At 42.0% G+C, this 17,891-nt stretch overlaps 1 long non-coding RNA gene across 2 annotated transcripts in view; it reads left to right on the top strand.

Moving 5' to 3' along the window:
- LOC133273759 (uncharacterized) overlaps positions 1 to 17,891 on the top strand; it is a 260,975-nt gene that overhangs the window by 234,817 nt on the left and 8,267 nt on the right. For both annotated transcript variants that reach the window (XR_009744931.1, XR_009744930.1), the window contains 6 exons: positions 1,482 to 1,625; positions 6,576 to 6,692; positions 8,034 to 8,137; positions 13,216 to 13,399; positions 16,023 to 16,334; positions 17,036 to 17,143. This is a non-coding gene — a long non-coding RNA (uncharacterized LOC133273759). The remainder of the gene's footprint in view (positions 1 to 1,481; positions 1,626 to 6,575; positions 6,693 to 8,033; positions 8,138 to 13,215; positions 13,400 to 16,022; positions 16,335 to 17,035; positions 17,144 to 17,891) is intronic.

The following is a 17,891-nucleotide window of genomic DNA, read 5'->3' as shown; positions in this document are numbered from 1 at the left end:
CAGGGATGGAGCATTCACAACCTCCCTGGGCAACCTATTCCAGTGCCTCACCACCCTAACAGGAAAGAATTTCCTCCTTATATCCAATCTAAAAAAAAAAAATTGATCTCATCAGGAATCTGACTAAGAATCTGTTTAAGTGCTTGTGCCTTTTCATTAAGATCTTGGAATTCTGTTTCTGGTCTTTCAGTCATATACTCTTCTACATCATCAGCTGCTATACGCAGAAGAGACTCTGTGAAGTTCACATCCACACTTTTTTTCTCCAAGATTTTCATAATGATGTCTTGTGTAAGACCTGGATTTTCTTTTTCAGCCTTAATAAAAGCTGCTCTCAGTGTCTGAGCTGCAGATAGATTTACTCCTTCTAGCTCATTAAAGACAGGGTACATAACAGCATAGAGAGGCATGGAAACCATAGAAGTGGTCTCTGCTTCATTCTTCATCTCTTCCATTGTCATCCTCATTCAAAGACCCACTTCTCAAGGAAAACACTATAGAAGCAAAAAACTCCTCATTCACTGAAATGTTTCTTCTTTCTCGTCATTGTGCCAGAATACTTGAAGAACTTGAAAAATAAATTGTCCTCCCCCCAGCCCACAGAGCCCTCAAAGCTCTTGAGTGAGCTCCACCGCCACACCAGAAGCACAAGTGAAGAGCTTGAGTTAGTAGCACTCTTGTCAGCTTTCCTAGAATTGCATCATGGTAACTAGGAGCAGAATTCATTTTCCTCTGGTGGTAATTTTCCTTTGGTTTCAGAAATCCTAATGGAATTCATAACTGCATTTGTATTTTTCAGTCTGTGTCCCTGAGCTTACTAGTGACAGAGGTGCTTAAAGGAAATGCTGTGACTGTGATCTGCTGTGTTGCCCATTAGTGTTATCAGTAGAGACTCTTAATAACATTGGGAAGAAAACTTCATCTATCCCTTCTTTTACCCTGGTTGGCTGCAAAGAAATTCTCTTGATAAGTTTACTTCATGGTGGAAGAGTTCTTCTACATCAGGGCCATGACAGGCAAGCTCAGCAGGCTGAATCGCCTCCACTTCGAATGCTTCTATACCTGTCCACTATTCCCTGCTCCTTCCATCTTAGGCACTGGCCTACACGTGAAAACACTTCACTTTCCAGGACAAGTTTCTTTACTGAATCAGCCAAATAATTATCTAAGGATACTCCTTAACATTAGCTGAGATGTCTAGTTTATGTTGGAGCTGCTCTGTGGTCATTGTAGATTGTCACCTGGCTGGGCTGTACTGGAACTGGCAAGCTTCCTGGAACCTGCTCTACATTCTCCAAACCATCCTACAAATGCCAAGGCTGAGCACTTTTGCTCTTAGAAACACCCATCTGCAGGGGAAGATGTTGATAGTGAATACTTACACTCTCTCATCACCAGCAGAGAATGTTAATGTTGCTAAAGCTGGTTCAGGTTCCTTGAATTCTCCTAATTTACCTAACAATCCTCTTACCATTTCATAGGTGTTTTCAGATCTACTGTGTTTGCACAAGTTCCAGAAAGCTCATGGTAAAGCAGTTGCTTTTACCTCTCAGATTCAAGCCCATTAAAGGATTTGACGAAAGCTGTTCAGTGCTGTGGGCAAAGAACAAACGTGATCCATTTAGGTGAGTGCAAGGATCATTTCAGACCTCTGAAAAGTAGGAAGAAGTTTCTTTGTACTCTATAATGACAGCAGCAATCTCTATGCATTCTCGGGAATTGTTAACAACTGGCCTCCAGTCTAGCTTGAAGATTTTAGAAACCCCACCAGCTACCAACAGGTCTGGACAAGATTGCTTAAGACACACAGATTGCTGGGAGGGTACATTACAGCAGTGAAACTGCAGCCTTTGACCTTTGTTCTTATACTTCCACTTCTTAACATTCACTACTGGTAATTAATAGTGTTGGGACAGTTGTTTTTTTGTTCATCCTAGTGTGCTTGGTCTTCGTTTTTTATATTTACATAGGTTTTGGTAAGGGTAGAGACAGCTTCTGTCCTAATTGCACTGTCATATGGAAAAGTAGCAGTTTATATTGACCCTGGTCACCAAGGATACCCTTCTGGAAAGAGGCACCTCTGAGACATGGATCCATTGAGTTGGCTGATGATAGAAGCAGCGCTTGTAGCAGAAACCAGCTCGGAGTTGCATAGGTTTTACTGGCAACTATATGTGTGAAAGTGTTGCAGGGCGGGAGCACTGGGATACTATAAGTTGGTTGTGAAGTTGGAGTGAAAGCTTTTACATATAATTTCAGCTGTTGGAGAGGCATATGGTTCTGTTAGTAGCATATTCTTTACATATAGATCAGCCTTTTAAACACCTTCCTGAATCTGCTTTGGATAAAAATGTATGTAAACCGACCAAACCCCTCAGCTTTTGCCTTCGGTGTGCAGTCAGATTAGGAGGAAAAGGAGCTGCTGCACCTGTGAAATCAAATTTGGCTCAAAGATAATTTAGGGTGATCATAAAGGTGAAAGTTCAGAGTCATTCTAACCTGGTGTGGTGCCCGTGCAAAGCGCATTGACCTCCTGTCTGACTTCTGCTGTCTGACTTTTTGTTCTTGCTTGAAACCTAAAATTTGGTTTCAAATAAAAATTGATTCCTACCAGGTTCATATAATACAAGTACTTTATTGAATTCTGACTGAAACAGCATTGCTCAGAAACTGGGGGCCATGTCCTGGCCTTGTGACATGGGGCCAGGAGTGTTTTGCAGGATGTGACAGTTTCCAGACCACAGGCAACTCTGTCTTTAGGGGAGGGTGAAGGAGGTGGGCACCTACCCTAGAGAGATGTTACAGGCAGCAAAAAAAGCAAAGTCACAAATGGAAACTGTGGATTCGTTTCTAGCACTAATGGTTTTCTGATGCAGTTTTCAAGTTCTGTTGCTAGGATGAGAGGCATATTTTTCAGGCATTCCAAGGGAACCAGAATAGATGTGGTCAGCTTTGCAAGGAGAAACTGACGCTCCAAGGAAGGTGACAGCGAGGTGGGAGAAGAGGAGATGCCTGGGCAAAAGGAGGGAGGAAGGCAGGCTCATGACAGGGGGAACTAGATGATTTTAAGGTCCTTTCCAACCCTAGCTATTCTATGATTCTATGGAGGTGGCCTGGCTGCAGCAAGGCATACAGGGAGCAGTGGGACTGCTGGTGAAGGAAGAGACTGGTTAGGATGTATCTGGAGGCCATAAAATTGGTGCTGAGGGGTGAGATGCTGTAATCTCCTGTCTAAAAAGAATATGGCAGAGAAGGAAAACAGTAAAGCTCCTGGTGTGGCATTGGTGGGGCACAGGGAGGAATAGGGCCACCACACATCCCACCCCAGAATGAGTTGACCTGGCCGCAGCTCCAGGACTGAAGAAGCACATTGCCTCCTGGTTCATGACATTATCTCAAAACAGTAAGAGAGAAGCCTCAATCTCTTACTGTTTAAGTGGGAAAACAGGATCTTAACAGCTACCTCCTCTGAAAAATCAGTTCAGTTCCTGTCAGGGGTTTTACCTGGGGTTCTCCTGGAGGCCAGTTCTGCCCCATAGGTGACAGCTCTGCCTCTGCTTGAGCCTGGCAGGGCAGTGAGCATGCCAAGCACCTCAGGGCAATGCAGGGGCACCCCAGAGAGGGAGGTTTGTGCCAGTTAAGTAGCAGCACTTTGGTGGGTTTTGCAGCCCACAGTAACCTCCACAAGACCTGCACTGAAGGAAAAGTATTTGGGGATTTGTGGTGGAGGCTGGAGGCTGATTTATTTGAGCTCTTCCTTCTCTGAACATCGAGTGCATTCCTCCTCTAACTCCCTTTAGAGACTGTGTCATCAGCTGCCCAGGCTGGGCAGCCCAGTGTCAAAGGGAAAAAGGAGCCTTTTGCCCAGCACTGTCATACCATTGAGGCCCCAAATCTGAGCCCTGTAAAATGTGAGAAAATGAGAGATTCGATTATCCATATGGATCACTCTGGATTTATTCCAGATTGCTTCATTAATAGCAATCAAAGACATCACTTTAATGGATTTTTTATCCTCAAAATTGTGATCATGAGAAATTTGTTCTGGCTATTGATTTTGAAAAGGCTTTTGATTCTCTTCAATAGTCTTAACTTATTTCAGATTTAGGTAACAGTAGGATTTGGTCTTAAATATGTTAGATAGGTCAATCTCCTTTATTCAAATCCACAGTTATATTAAAACTAATGACCATAGTTTGAAGATGATTTATATACTGGGCTTAGACAGGAGAGTCCTTTTTATCTTGATACTTTTGCTGTTACAGAGAGACCTTTGTTTTGGGAGAAATCAGTGTTTTTAAGAGAAAAGTCAGTGATGTTTTTCATTCTGCCCTTAGTTGGAGAATATGTTATATTTTTAATGAAGATTTTTAGATATTATGCAGAAAGTCACTGAATGTTCAAGTTTCTTCTTTGCTAATTGGGGTAAAACTCTTAAAGCCATTAGGCGATTTAAATGTAGCTTTATTTGAGCAATATCCTTTATTGGATCCCCCATTATCCTTTAAACATCTTGGTGTGCAAGGGGATAAAATTAGAAAGAATTTGTTTGCTTTAAATTGCCAGCCTCTGCTTGATAAAACTATTAGCTATTTAGCTAATTGGACTGCTCTTCCATTATCATTAATTGGCAGAATTGATACAATTAAAATGGGGGCTTTATCTAAAGTGTTTGTGGGTTTTTTTTCTGAGGTATTCCCATCAAGTTCCCTGACATGCTGAGGGAGCTTTACATTCTGCAATTAGTTTTGGTTTCAGGGTTAGAGGTAAATTTAAGAACCATTTTGAAACTCTTCAGCTTCTCATAGAGTCAGCTGGCCTGGCTCCTGCTAATTTTGGTGGTGTTTTTGGCTGCCCTGGTACAACATGTTGTTTCATGATTTATACAGTCCCCAGCATTATGTGGCTGTGGAGTGCATGGGGCAGTGCAACCACATGCTGAGCAAAATCAGGCCCTCAGAGCACACCCTTTGCAGAAGGTCACTGCAAGGCTTGCTCCCAGGGTTGTGTCCAACAAGGTGCTAAACACCCATTATTCCCTGACCCACCAAAGCCTTTTAACACAGCCATAACTTTTAAGCATGCATACAGGCCCAATGACGCCAATTAGCTTACTCATACCAGTCAAGTTAAACAAAGGCTGTGCTTGGTTGGGGTCACAGTAATCATTACCTTGTTTGAGACTCTCAGGTGACCCCATTGCAAGCACTGCTTACACCTTGGCTGTGCTCTGAGCTGTGATGGTACCCTCCAAATGAGCAAGGGGTAGGCACTGGGCCTTGAGGGGAGGTTCTGCCAACCCTTCTCTTCCCATGTGGTCAAAGCATCAAGAAACTGCACCCCCTGCTCCTGCCATCCCTGGTGGACATGCCACCTTCTGTAAGGTGCTAGTATGAGTTGTGCGTCTCCCTCCTAACACTATGATTCATGGCAGCCATTAGCCCTCAAATAAATGAATGGGCCATAAAAAAATTAAAACCAAATCATGCCTCTATCAAGGGGAGGTCTTGTTGACACATAGGGCCTCCATTGCCAGAATTAGTCATCTGGGTCTGCCTTTTGGACCAGCAGCTAAGAAAAGCAGAGGATGATTAGTTGGGCAGGACCAAGAGGATGTCACCCCTCCCATGCAGCTGGCCAGAGTGGGTAGTTTCTAAATCACACTATGAGGGCAGTGGCTGTATCACTGAATACCACCACTGCCTCTGCTTTATCTCCATCATAATTTTATGGAGTGCTGGGGTACCACATTTTTACTTCAGCACCCAAACGTGCTTATGCTGGGACTTCCTTATCTGGCAAGCCATGTATAGCTGGGCCTATTGTCATTCAAAGCCATTTAAATTGTATCTAAAATATAAAATTGTTTTATACAAAATGTTTTTATTGTTTTATCTATAAGATATATGCAAATATAATTATATATTATTTCAACTGAAAAAAAGAAAAATAAATCTCATCCATTTTCATAGACATGACCCCATTTGTACCTAACAGGTATGAGCACTGGAGCAACCTTGATGCAATACTGCCCTGCTTAAGTCATTTGAGTCACTGTAGTTTTTAGACTATGCCAAAGTCATTTCATGAAACACATCATGCTTCATGGGTTAATCCTGATTTAGCTGTGATGCTTTGCTTTTGGGTATTATCTAAATTGTTTTGCCCGTCTCCATTTATTCTGTCTATCATGAGTATCATTCTACATGGGTTTCACTCATACATTTATTTGTATTTAAATTATACATCTCTTAAGGAGATAGACCCATCAAGTGATAGAGTACCCCGTGGCACAAAGACTGAGGCATTGTTTACTTTTGCATAAAAAGCCATGAAGATGGAGCACACAATTTATAGGATACTAATGAATTATTTGGATGTTTGACCTTAAATCAGACTCAATCCAGCTAAGCCTGGTAGCCAGTGGAATTGAAATGTAATGGATAATAATCCAAGAGGCAACCGTATTGTAGGTCTAGAACCAAAACCCCTTAGAATAAAAGACTAAAAGAAACTACATCACTGCAGTAAATATGCTGATCCTGTGCTGATTTATATTTCTGGATTAATTGCAGTAACTAAGAAGCATCACACTCCAAGTGTGAAACTTGCATGAAGGAGATGAGAATCAAGCCCAGAGGGAACAGAGGAGCTGCAATGCAGGAACCAGTCCTTCCTGTGAAACATTTAAGGTATGTTAGGGCCAAAACCTCCTTAATGCAAGCAGTGCTGTTTATTTGCTTCTGTCAGCCATGAATTTGGCTCATTGTCACAGGTACAAGGAGAGTCCAGAATAAGGGGCGTTCCCAGGCTGAAACATTACTGTAACACCTTTTCCTCATTTGAAAGTAGAGATATAATTCTGTATGTCATTAACTAAGACAATAATAAATTAATACAATAGCCAAGTAATAGTGCTGTAATGCTTTCATGTATGAATTGGAATGGGAATACTGAGCTTTTCATTTCATGGTTGAAAAATACATGAGTTGACCCAAATATTAATTTCTGCATTTCAATCATTTACATATCATGGGTCAATAATCATTTCTTGCACAAATGACTTTTCAAATGAGAAGCAGTATATTGTAATGGTCTGTCATATTTACAAACATCTCATTGTTTTCCTAACTTAGCACTTAGTATTTAAAATATACTGTTTGCCAAATACAATAAAAAAATGTCTCATGTAAAATGCAGAGACTGTTCTCTTTTACTATTTTCCATAATTTATAATGTTCATAAACCATGGAGTGGCATGCCCCAGCCCATGGGCAGCCCAGGCCCCAGTTTTGGAACTGGCATGGTTTGTCAGCATTGGTTCAGGAGACCTGACACCTCTCTCTGCTCTTTCCTGACCTTAAAAATCTCACCCCTTTGAGGAGTAGTCCAGCTGAAGATTCAGCACTGTCAGAAGCTCTAATGGTGAGGGTTTTGTGAAGTTTAATACATCTCAAGATGTCTTTAGAGCATGCAGTAACATCCAGCAAAAAGCCTAGGGTATCTTTTTTCAATTACTTTGCAAAGCTAAAATAATATAAATAACCTTGCTTTTTACTTACTAGTATTGAGCTTAGTCCATCATTTTGGGCTGTTCATTGTTTCCTCGTATTCCAGCCCTTTATTAGCCAGCATATCCCAGCAGAAACCTTGTGTCTTGGAGTAAAGAGTGCTCAAGTCCTGAATTAATCAGGGACTAGTGCAACATATATGTGCTGCCCAGCAAGATGAATTTACACATCTGCCTTTCCCCCTAATTATAATTCCAGAGGTTGAATGTCAACAGCATATGGGTATATCCTCATAGAGGCATGCAAGCACACACATAGAGGCGCGCACACTGTACATAAATCTCTCTTGGCTTATCTGTTGCTGTCTTTAATTTGTATACTTCGAAATTGAGTGGTGAGGTCATTTATTAGACTGTTTCTGTGAGTTTTATGTAGTGATAAGAAAGCAGTAACATGCAATTTGTTTTTATAGAACTCACTTTTGTAAGTATGATCTAATATTTCCTTTCTTTAACTGAACAGTGAGGGAGAAGAGCTTTCAGAGCTATCTAAGAGTTAACTGGCTACATTTCAACTGTCACCATTGTCTTACATCTACATAGAGATGGGAGGAGAGCCAGAGAGGTGTAAGTACAGAAGGCCACTGGGAAGAAAACATTTGTAAATAGAAATTTCTGCTCAAAAGCCTCAGAGCAGATCTTCACAGTTTGTCTTGATTTTCTCTTTCCCTATTTTTTAAACACAATGTGCGGTGGAAATGATTGTTATTATCCGAAGGACCTTACTTGCTGGCTCGCTGCATCTCTGTTTATGAAATGCCATAACAAAAGTGAGCTCACGCTTGTGTGCTTCCAATGCGTGATGTTCCTGTGTGCCAGATGGGCACTTTCATGACTGTATGAGCGTGGATTATTTCATTTCCTACATCTGGGACTCCAAATGGCTGCACAGAATGCCACAGGAGAGAGGCACAGATCTTCAGCTGGGGAAGCCTACCTTCACAGGGGAACCAGCTACATCAGAGGGGATGGGGCAGAGAAGCCCCGATTGGTATCTGAAAGTTCACATAAACCAGAGCCACAAGGGAAACCTTTAGAACCAGGAACAAGACAAAAATAAACAATAACTAATGCTGGATGTCAGCTGTGGAGAGGGGGGAGGGAAAATAAACCATAAGCAGTTTCTTGTCTGGCCACAGAAGATGTGTTTGGAATGCTGTTTTGTATTTCAGCTCAGAAACTCTGCTGTGACCTTCAGATATCGCTGGGTGTTACAAATTCTACAGATAGCCAGAGAGAAATATCCCAAGGAGAGCTGGCATATACCATGCCATGCTAGTTAATGTTGACTGTGTATTGCTCACAGCCCATTCCAGAACTACAACTAGGCAGACTTATAAACGCTGCAGAATCCTACAGTAATAGGAATGCTACAGTTTGTCGTAAAGCTATTGCAGGATTTGGGATAATTACTTGTTTGTTTGTAGGATAAAAGGGTGCTTTGCTTTTTTTTAAGCCCAAAACAGTTAGAGGAGATCCACAGTATAGTGAGGTCCTGGCTTACTACGCTTTTGCAGTGTATGTTGCATTTCAGAGCCAGCAAACAGGAGGACATGGTAAGAAGAGGCAGAACAGCCTGTCCTGTATGTTTGATCGAATTAGCTGTAGCAGAAAAAATATAGTTAAGCCAATGGCTTTCTTAAGATGAAAGAGAGCAATCCCCCAAAAGAAAACAATTGGAAAAAAGTAATGAACAAAAGAAAGTAAGAGCCTGTGACACAAAGTAAGAAAAATAAACAGCAGTTGACTTAACTATTTTGCATAAGATATTTACAAACCACAGCATATTACTGTTTGCTTTATGCATTTTCACATCCTGCTCAGTTTAAAGCAGTAATTTTCTGCAAGGACAACAGAGGAAAAAAAAAATGCTTTACACTGCTTATATTAATTACATTTTTTCATTACCCATCATGTTTTCTACAGGCTTGTGTATTATTACTGTAAAATGTAATGAAACAGAGAAGGAAAAAAGAATGGACTTCTGGGAAATTTTCCAATTCTTGAAATGCAATGTTAATTGAGTGCTATTTTTAGGTCATCACAGACAGAGCTGAACCTATTGCCATCAGTGCACAGAATGGGGACAGCCCAGGTGCAACACAGACTGGTGAGGGTATCGGTTTCTACTGATGGAGGAAAAAGGAGAGAAAGTAACTCCCCAGATTGGTGATTCTGGTTGGGTTTGGGGTAGTTTCTATTTCTCGATGTAAAGTCCTCAAAACAGAAAGGAAAGGGAAGGGTGCAGAGCTAGCATGGGTGCAGGACCCACTGTGACCACAGGCACTCCTGAAGGAGCCTCAGTGACTCCTGTGACAGGAGGGCAGACCAAATGAAAGCGAGAGGGTCTCTCTGGTGTGGTGGCTGACTTCCAGCTCTGGGAGGGAGGGCACTCTGAAAGTCAACATAAAATAAAGTCCCCCAAAATGTATCAGAAATGCTATCCCTTTAATTTATAGATCTCCTAAAAGGCTGCCAAAAATCAATTATTTTAATTTGTATATAGTGCAGCCATGGACTGATTCAAGTCCTTTTGAAGTATTTTGAAACAGCCATTGTACAAAGCCATCCTCTTTCCCATATGCAAAAAAGAAATGAATTGAAAACCAGTTTCTCACAATCGCTTTGATCGCGAGAAAAGACACGCAGGATTCTGAGGTCCCCTGCGAAGTCCTTTAACTGGGTACCTTTACTGTTAGTCCCAAGAATCAGTGTAGCTTTACTGCTCCCTCTATTAAGTGCCTCTTCCCCCAAAGAGAGCAAGGAGGGTGTTTGAGCCCGTAACAGTTTGTGAAGACAAGAGGAAATAGTTACTGGTACTTGGGGGTGGGTGGAGGTTCCCTTTGAAACAGAAGTGGAAAATCTTTGCTGTGCGCTTACCAAGACTGAAAGGAAAGAGGAGAGAGCATCCCACGTGGAGGAAGCCAATGTTATCTCCACTGTTCCTTCTCTCTATTGCACAGCACTACTATAAAAGCAAGAGCCTAACAGAAACATTTCTAAATCACCATGTGTTCTACCCACTTTGGCCCCATGCATGTAACAATCTTGAGAAGTGGTCATGACCATATGGTATACCAGCCAAGTACCAAGACAGTACATCCAATTCTTCTGTTTGTTTTGGTACCGCTGCAGAGTTGGTAGCCAATGTGTAGGTTTAAGAGACACCTCCTCACTTGTATCATCACCAAAGGCATCTTGAGCAGGATCCTGAGCAAAGGCACCAAGCACCCAAATTCCTGAGATGATCTGGTCCTCTTTACCTTGGAACAGATTGCATCCTGGTCTCTTCTTATTGAAAACAAGTTTCTTTGCTTTTCTGTGGTTCTGTTAGTCACTTGAGGGTTCAGGCGCATCCTTTTTCCAAATCAGGTCAAGAATCCCAAATATGCCCAAGGACCACATGAAATAGCAGGTATCAGTGCTCCCCTGGGTGTGGTAGCGTGTCTCTCCTTGACCTGTGCAGTAGCATGGAACTCAGCTGTCCATCATGAACCTGTCTACACATCTTGCCAATCTTCAAATCTCTGCCCTCCCAGTATGTCACATAAGCTGTGACTTATCAAAACTACCACCCCAGTGCATTCCAGGTGCATCTCCCCACCTGTTCCCCAGCAGATCTGACAGTGGTATATAAGTGTTACAGATTTGCGTGGCAAGGCTTAGATGGATAAAAAACAAAGCAAAGCAAAATGCAAACAGAAGAGTTAGTTTGCTCTCCAAATATCTCTAGTGCTAAGATAGAAGCAATAAATCATAAATATAAGCCAACATGATTTTCTCTTATCTGACACACTGAATTAAGACTGCACTTATACCAAAATTGACAAACACTTCCTTTTAGGAATTCTGCATCAAAGCTATTAACTTTTATAGTCAGAGACCATTTAAAGCCAAGGCAAGGCATGTGCGTTAGCACACACTGCCACACACCCACACACAAGGCATATGAACTGTGATACTCTATTTGCAAATCAAGATGGACATCCTGCTCCTTTCAACTATGCTTGTCCTGCCTCCAGCAGCAGTGCCAGCATTTGGACTTGACTTAGCCAAGCCAGCTTGTTGCAACTTCACCATGGGCTTTAGCTCATTATTGGCTTGTTGGCACTATACTTCATCAAGACCAGTCTCGAGCCTGACAGCTAACCCTACACCGTGACAGACTCCTTTTTATATTTAGATTAGAGTTATTCCCCTTTGCTAGGAAAATTCATCTGAATCCACAGCCCTTCAATCAAAAGTCACAGCATTTTTCCATAAAGGACACAGTTTTGTTCTTCCACAAAGATTCAGTTTTCCTCAGCACCCCAAGTTGTTGTAGACAGCAGATCAGAAATAGCAGGGCTCCTTTCAGACCAGAGCAAGTAAATTTTTTGTAGTGGGATGATAGGAACAAGTGGTGGAGGATAGGGAAGGAGCAAAAGACAAAGCTTGATCCTATTACACCACTCTTACGGGAATGGCTCCCATGTGAGCTAGTCCCTTCAGTATTGAAGCTACTGAGGAAAGGGCAATAAATTAGTTTACTCCAAGTCAATCCCAATGCATAAATCATAGAACCATAGAATCCTAGAATGGTTTGCATTGGAAGGGACCCTAAAGCTCATCCAGTTCCAATCCCCTGCCATGGGCAGGGGCATCTTCCACCAGACCAGGTTGCTCCAAGCCCTGTCCTTGAACACTTCCAGGAATAGGGCAGCCACAACTTCTCTGGGCAACCTGTGCCAGCACTTTACCATACCAAAGGTAAAGAACCCCTTCCTAACGTCTTCCTTTATTCCCTTTTTAAAAATGGGGGCTATGTTTCCCTTTTTCCAGTCAGTGGGAACTTGACCAGAATGCCACAGCTTCTCAGATATGATGGACAGCGACCTATCCATGTTCTCCACCAGTTCCCTCAGTTCCTGCAGATGCACCTCATCAGGTCCCATGGACTTGTGTACCTTCAATTCATTAGACGATCTCAAACCTGATCTGCTCCTACAGCAGGTGGTTCTTCATTCTCCCAGCCCCTTCTTTGCCTTCTGTGACTTGGGCAGTGTAGCTGGACCACAGGCTGGTGAAGGCTGAGGCAAAAAAAATCATTGAGTACCTCAGTCTTCTCCATGTTCCAGGTAACCACATCTGCTGTTTCCTTCTGGAGAGGGCCCACCTTTTCTCTGCTCTTCCCTTTATCACTGATACAACTCTAGAAGCTTTACTTGTTGTCCTTGACATCCATGATGTAATTCTATCAAGGCTTTAGCTTTCCTACCCTGATCCTTGGCTGCTCAGGCAAATTCTTTGTCTTCCTCCAAGGAAGTCAGTATTCAAATGGTAATTCAGACTTGAGATAATGTCCTAAAATACGTGTAGCCACTGATTTCCATGGGAATTTTGCCATAGCTTTCACCAGGACTAGGATTTAATCTCTGGGTGTTTTCATTTTTCCACTTGATTACCTGGCACCCATCCTCTATTGAAAGATGGTCACAGTGCACCTGAAGAATTGCAGTAATAAGCCAGTCAAGGAAGCTTTGCAGGAATGGACCCGTGGAGACTGTAGTCATTTGACTGGATCAATAGGTGGGATTTCATCAGAGAGGGGGGATTCAAATGTCACTTTGAAAATTTCACTCCAGTGTGTTCCTTTTCTGTTTCAGCTGTGTTGGGAATGGACTGGAGATTTAAACTCTGACTCAGAGCAGGAGAAACGAGGATCCATTAATTCTTACAAAAAAAAAAAAAAGCCATTTCAAGCCATAGCCCTAACATAAATGAATTTGGCATGTTCAGGAGTGGACCATCACTTCCGTGATGAGATCAATGGATACAATTTAAGCTTTGGTAGGATGAGGCCTCAAGCTTGCAGTGCTTAAGTATGTTTCAGGATCTGGGATTTTCAAAAGCCCATGTGTTCCCAACTCCCAGTGGCAGCAAGGAAGCTTTAAAAATCTGAAGAAGGCACAGAACTGCATCCGGAGGTGCTCAAATATCTGTGTAAATCTGTCTCTAATTTATCCAGCAGCCCTGTCCTTCTGGATTGCTTTTGGAACCACAAGCACTTTACATGGCACTACTCTGCAAACTCTGCTCCTTTGGGTAGCTGTGGAATAAAAAGGAAAAAAAACATATTACAGCCCTCAACTGAGAGCAAAAGTGCCATAAGCAGTGATGTGATAGCCGGGATGCTAGAAGATGCTCGATACATTTAATGTCGATAAAGTTAATAATGTCAACAGTGTGCAGGACTGACCCTGGCCTCTCTGATTTGCCTCAGTAGTTCACACCTTAACCCTGTTATTTTCCTCAAGTTTTTTTTACCTTGTAATCTTCAGAATTTTTACCTTGTGTCATCAGAATAGTGTTTACCTCCCAGGCAACTCCTCAAACCCAAGCATAGCCCTGTTTAAGTAGTGGAATTGAGATAAAGAATACCATGCCTAAATGGCATCCTTTGAAAGCAGGCACTGTGCATAATAGGCCTTCCAGGTTCCCATCAGAAGGGCTAGGAGCACACTGGGGGACTGGAAACACTGACTGCAGCCAGTTTCTTTATTTCTACGTGCTAATCCACTTTCTTCAAACAATATGAACATTTGGTGCATTTAGCTCTAAATATGTCAACTACGCCTTTAGGAAAGAGCTTCCAAAACCTAAAATCATCTCTTTAAGATCAAATTCGTTGCCTGAGCTCAAAGTAATTCTTCTCTACACAAATAAATGCACACAACTGTGTGCTTTGCACTGCAGGAATTGTCCTGGTGTAGCACTGTGGTGTCTGTGGAGCCTTGCTAAAAAGCCTGGCCTTCTGATACCCAGAGAGCACTGCAAGTATTAACACATTGTAGAGAGTGGAGGAAAAGAGAAGCGATTATCCCAGAATGTAACAAATCTAAAAATAAATTGGCTTCATTTTCACCTATTGCAGACCAATGGGGGTGAAACAACTTTAATTAGTGTAAGAGGACAATAGGAATGAAATTGGCTTGGCCACAAGATTTTTGCAGGATGACAGTGGTGGTATTGCTGTCCAACTTCAAAGATTTGGAAAGATGCGGCTGCTAACACTGGAGAATAGAAACCTGTTTTTCATCAACTAGGCTGGCCTGACAAATTAAGTCTGTGGAGTCATTAGATTAAGATAAGAGCTTATCTCCTCAACTGACATTTATTCAGAGGTTTTTATGCTGTTCAGCTAGTAATTAGTGCAGTTGAATTTTTAACACTGTTTTGTCCAGTCATTTGACAAAGCAGAAATTATATAACTAAAAAAAAGCAGAAAAAATATAACTAAAATGCAAGAATCTAAAATTATTACCTTGGAAAGGTTCTAATTTCCCCAAGAGCTGAGATGATGCTAAAAGTCTTTGCGCAGGTCAGAAGTGCTTCTGCTATTAACTCATTTCCATACACAGACTGAGAGGCCCCTTCAACTAAATTTTTAGGCACTAAGCAGCAGATCTCTGTGGCAAATCTGTAACTTCTTTCATGCCCATCCATTGTGTAATTCTGCTGCTTTACAGCAGGAATATGGCAAAGGCTGCACTCCTGCTCGTTAACGCTTGTCCACTTCCTTCGGCACTCAGGTTGGGATTGGGGGGGGGGGGATTCTAAAAGGTTCTTATAGGGATGATTTCATGGGGTAAGGTTTCTTTTTCCTGTCCTAATTTTCTTGTAATAACAGATGGGCTGTTCCACAGTAAACCAGTGTATTGCTTTTGGATAATGTTTTAACACTGCTTTAGACTAAAAAAATCTTTTAAAGGAAAGAAAACCAGCTCACTTTGAGAAACTGAAGATCAGAATTGGATTAATAATTATTGGATGAGTGTTTATTGATAAACTTTGTCAGGTTTGTTACAGCTGCATCCTGTTATTGCTGTTACAGTGTTTGTTTTGTATGAAGTGCAGCCATCTCAGCATCTATGGTTCTTCCTTTCAGAAATCTGCATGGTGGTAAATTATGGTTCATCCAGCTACTTTATTCCTATTATTACTGGCTTTCACAAAAAAACTCCACCTCAGGTGGACTCTGGAAATATCTTGATGATCTCAGACTGCTTAGAAAAGGGACTGTTTTTCTTTACCTTTTACACCTTCCTGCCAGGACCGCTGAAGTCCTCCCAGGCCCAGGGTTGCAGAGGGTGACTGTTGCTGCCACTTCCATGCACCCCTGAGCCTGAAGTGGCAGTGGTAGAGCAGGACACAGGCTCTCAGGCCAACTGAGACCAGGGTCTTTGTGAGTTTGGGTTTACCTGGTTTTTATATGACATCCCCAAACCCAGCTAATATGAAATTAGTAAGATCTCCTTTTGATGGGCTGTGGAGATATCAGCATACAGGTGTCTTAATGGTGTCTGTCACAGCTGTCCATCAACAGTGCTGGTTCATGGGGCAGTTCCCTTTCCCCAGAGCCATTTCAGACACCTCGTGACATGCTGCCCATCTGTAGGTTTTTGTTTTACAGACTGCTGCCATCCTCCTGTGCTTCCATGAGAGATACCATTGACCTGCACCTTTGCATTGAGTCGCCAATTTAAAGACAACTACTGCTTGATAGTGCACACAAAATGAAGTATTAGTCTTGGTTATGGCTTAAGTGTCTAGAGACTGAGACCTTCACTGGCCCCATGCAGAAGGCCAAGGACTGACAAAAGCACCAGCAAAAGAGAAGTCCCAAGAGGTTAAGGGAAGGGGCATTGCAGACTAATAAACTCCGTTACTACAAGGAGAACTTTGTTCAACTTCTGATGCCAAGAAGGACAGCCTGGACTGGCAGGTAAATTTCCCTGAAGATAGTGGAAATAGAGGTTAGAGCACCATATTTATCACAGGCTACTTAGTAAATAGTGAGATACTGCAAAAAAGACAGTTGCAGATTTCACAGCAGGAAGGTGTCATTGAAAGGCAGTAGCAGTCCAACCATGCTCCTTTGCCTTCCATTAGCAGTGTCCCACCCTCATGTATTTGGCCAAGGTCAGATAGGAGAGAGAGAATTTTTTTCTCAAGTTTCTAGTGTTCCTCAGCAATTTTTAAAATGAGAGAAAAGGGCAATAACAACTTCTTTTAACTGGCAAACATGTTTTCAGTGTCCCCAGAAAACGCTGCCTGTCAACTTAGACATTACTCTGCTTTTGGTTTGATACTTTTGGCTTCTGAGTTTGGTGTAAGAGGTATTCATGTCCCAGAAAAAATATGCTTGCCCTTTTTAACTGGATTCCATAGGCTGAAATTTATCCATGGTAAATGTTTCACAGTAAATTATGCAGCCAGCTCCACACAAACATCTTTTACTCTCCGAAATGAAGGCAAGCACTCAGTCGCACAAGTACAGTGTGTAGCCATCCAGCTGCTTGTGTTTCCCCCAGGCATTCAACACTCCTCACAAATAACTACACTTTGCACTTCTGTAACACGCATCCTGTGACCCCACAGTGCAACCGCAAAGGTGGAGTAAGCACCTCTATTTCTGTTTTATAGGTACTTAGCACTTCTGAAATGCAAGCTCAAGGCAGGCTGTGTTGAATGTCTAAGCTTGGGGAAGTCTTTCTGGAAACCTGATGGAAAATACTAGCTCAAATATTACTGGTAAGTCAAGCGGTCAGTGGTCAATGTGACTGTTGGAAGGTGGGTTCCCTCACAATGCATGGAATTCCCTCTCCAGTAGTCCAAGCTTCTTCCCATTTTGTTTTTCTGTGGTACAGTATTCATTAAACCCTTTGCCGTGACATGTCATTGCCAATGTGCCAAATCCTGAGGAAATCACATCCTCTGTTCTTCTGTAGCAGATTTGTGAGATAATCTATTATAGATTAATCATTTCAGTTTTATGGTGCAATGTCAGAAATAAATTGGGGTTATGAAGCTGGAGGGGAGCCACTTTTGGGGGCTGGTGTGTTCTCACTGACGCTCCTTATTTGACTTTGAAAACAGTGTCATGATGAGATTTTTGAAGCTGATTGTTGCCCTGTGGAATCCAAATCACAGGGTAAAAATGCTGGGGAGTAAGTTTGCATCTCCACAAATACCAGCTCAGTGATGAACAGTAGGTGGTTTTCAAGCCATTTCCTTCCCTTTCCTCACAACATGAAATGTATCTGGGCTGATCCATTACATCTCTTTAGAATAATGGATAGCAGAACAATAAATAGAATAAAATAAAGCCCTTTTTAAGGACTGAGTATCTGCTGGAAATGGAGGTATCCAACCCAGGAAAATAATGCAGGCCAGGAATTCAGCCAAATATACTGTATGAAAACATTCATTTGCATAATTTTAAATATTCTCTTAACATTTTACCATGTTACCCATTTTACCATGGGAACCGTGACAGCTC

The sequence above is a fragment of the Pezoporus flaviventris genome, unplaced genomic scaffold (genome assembly GCF_033815535.1).
Source record: "Pezoporus flaviventris isolate CSIRO_AGI_PZ_B2104156 unplaced genomic scaffold, CSIRO_AGI_Pfla_v1 ptg000001l, whole genome shotgun sequence".
NCBI classification, from domain to species: Eukaryota; Metazoa; Chordata; class Aves; order Psittaciformes; family Psittacidae; genus Pezoporus; species Pezoporus flaviventris.
The sequence above is the reverse complement of the archived record's forward strand: the minus strand, read 5'-3'. Positions and strand labels throughout refer to the sequence as shown.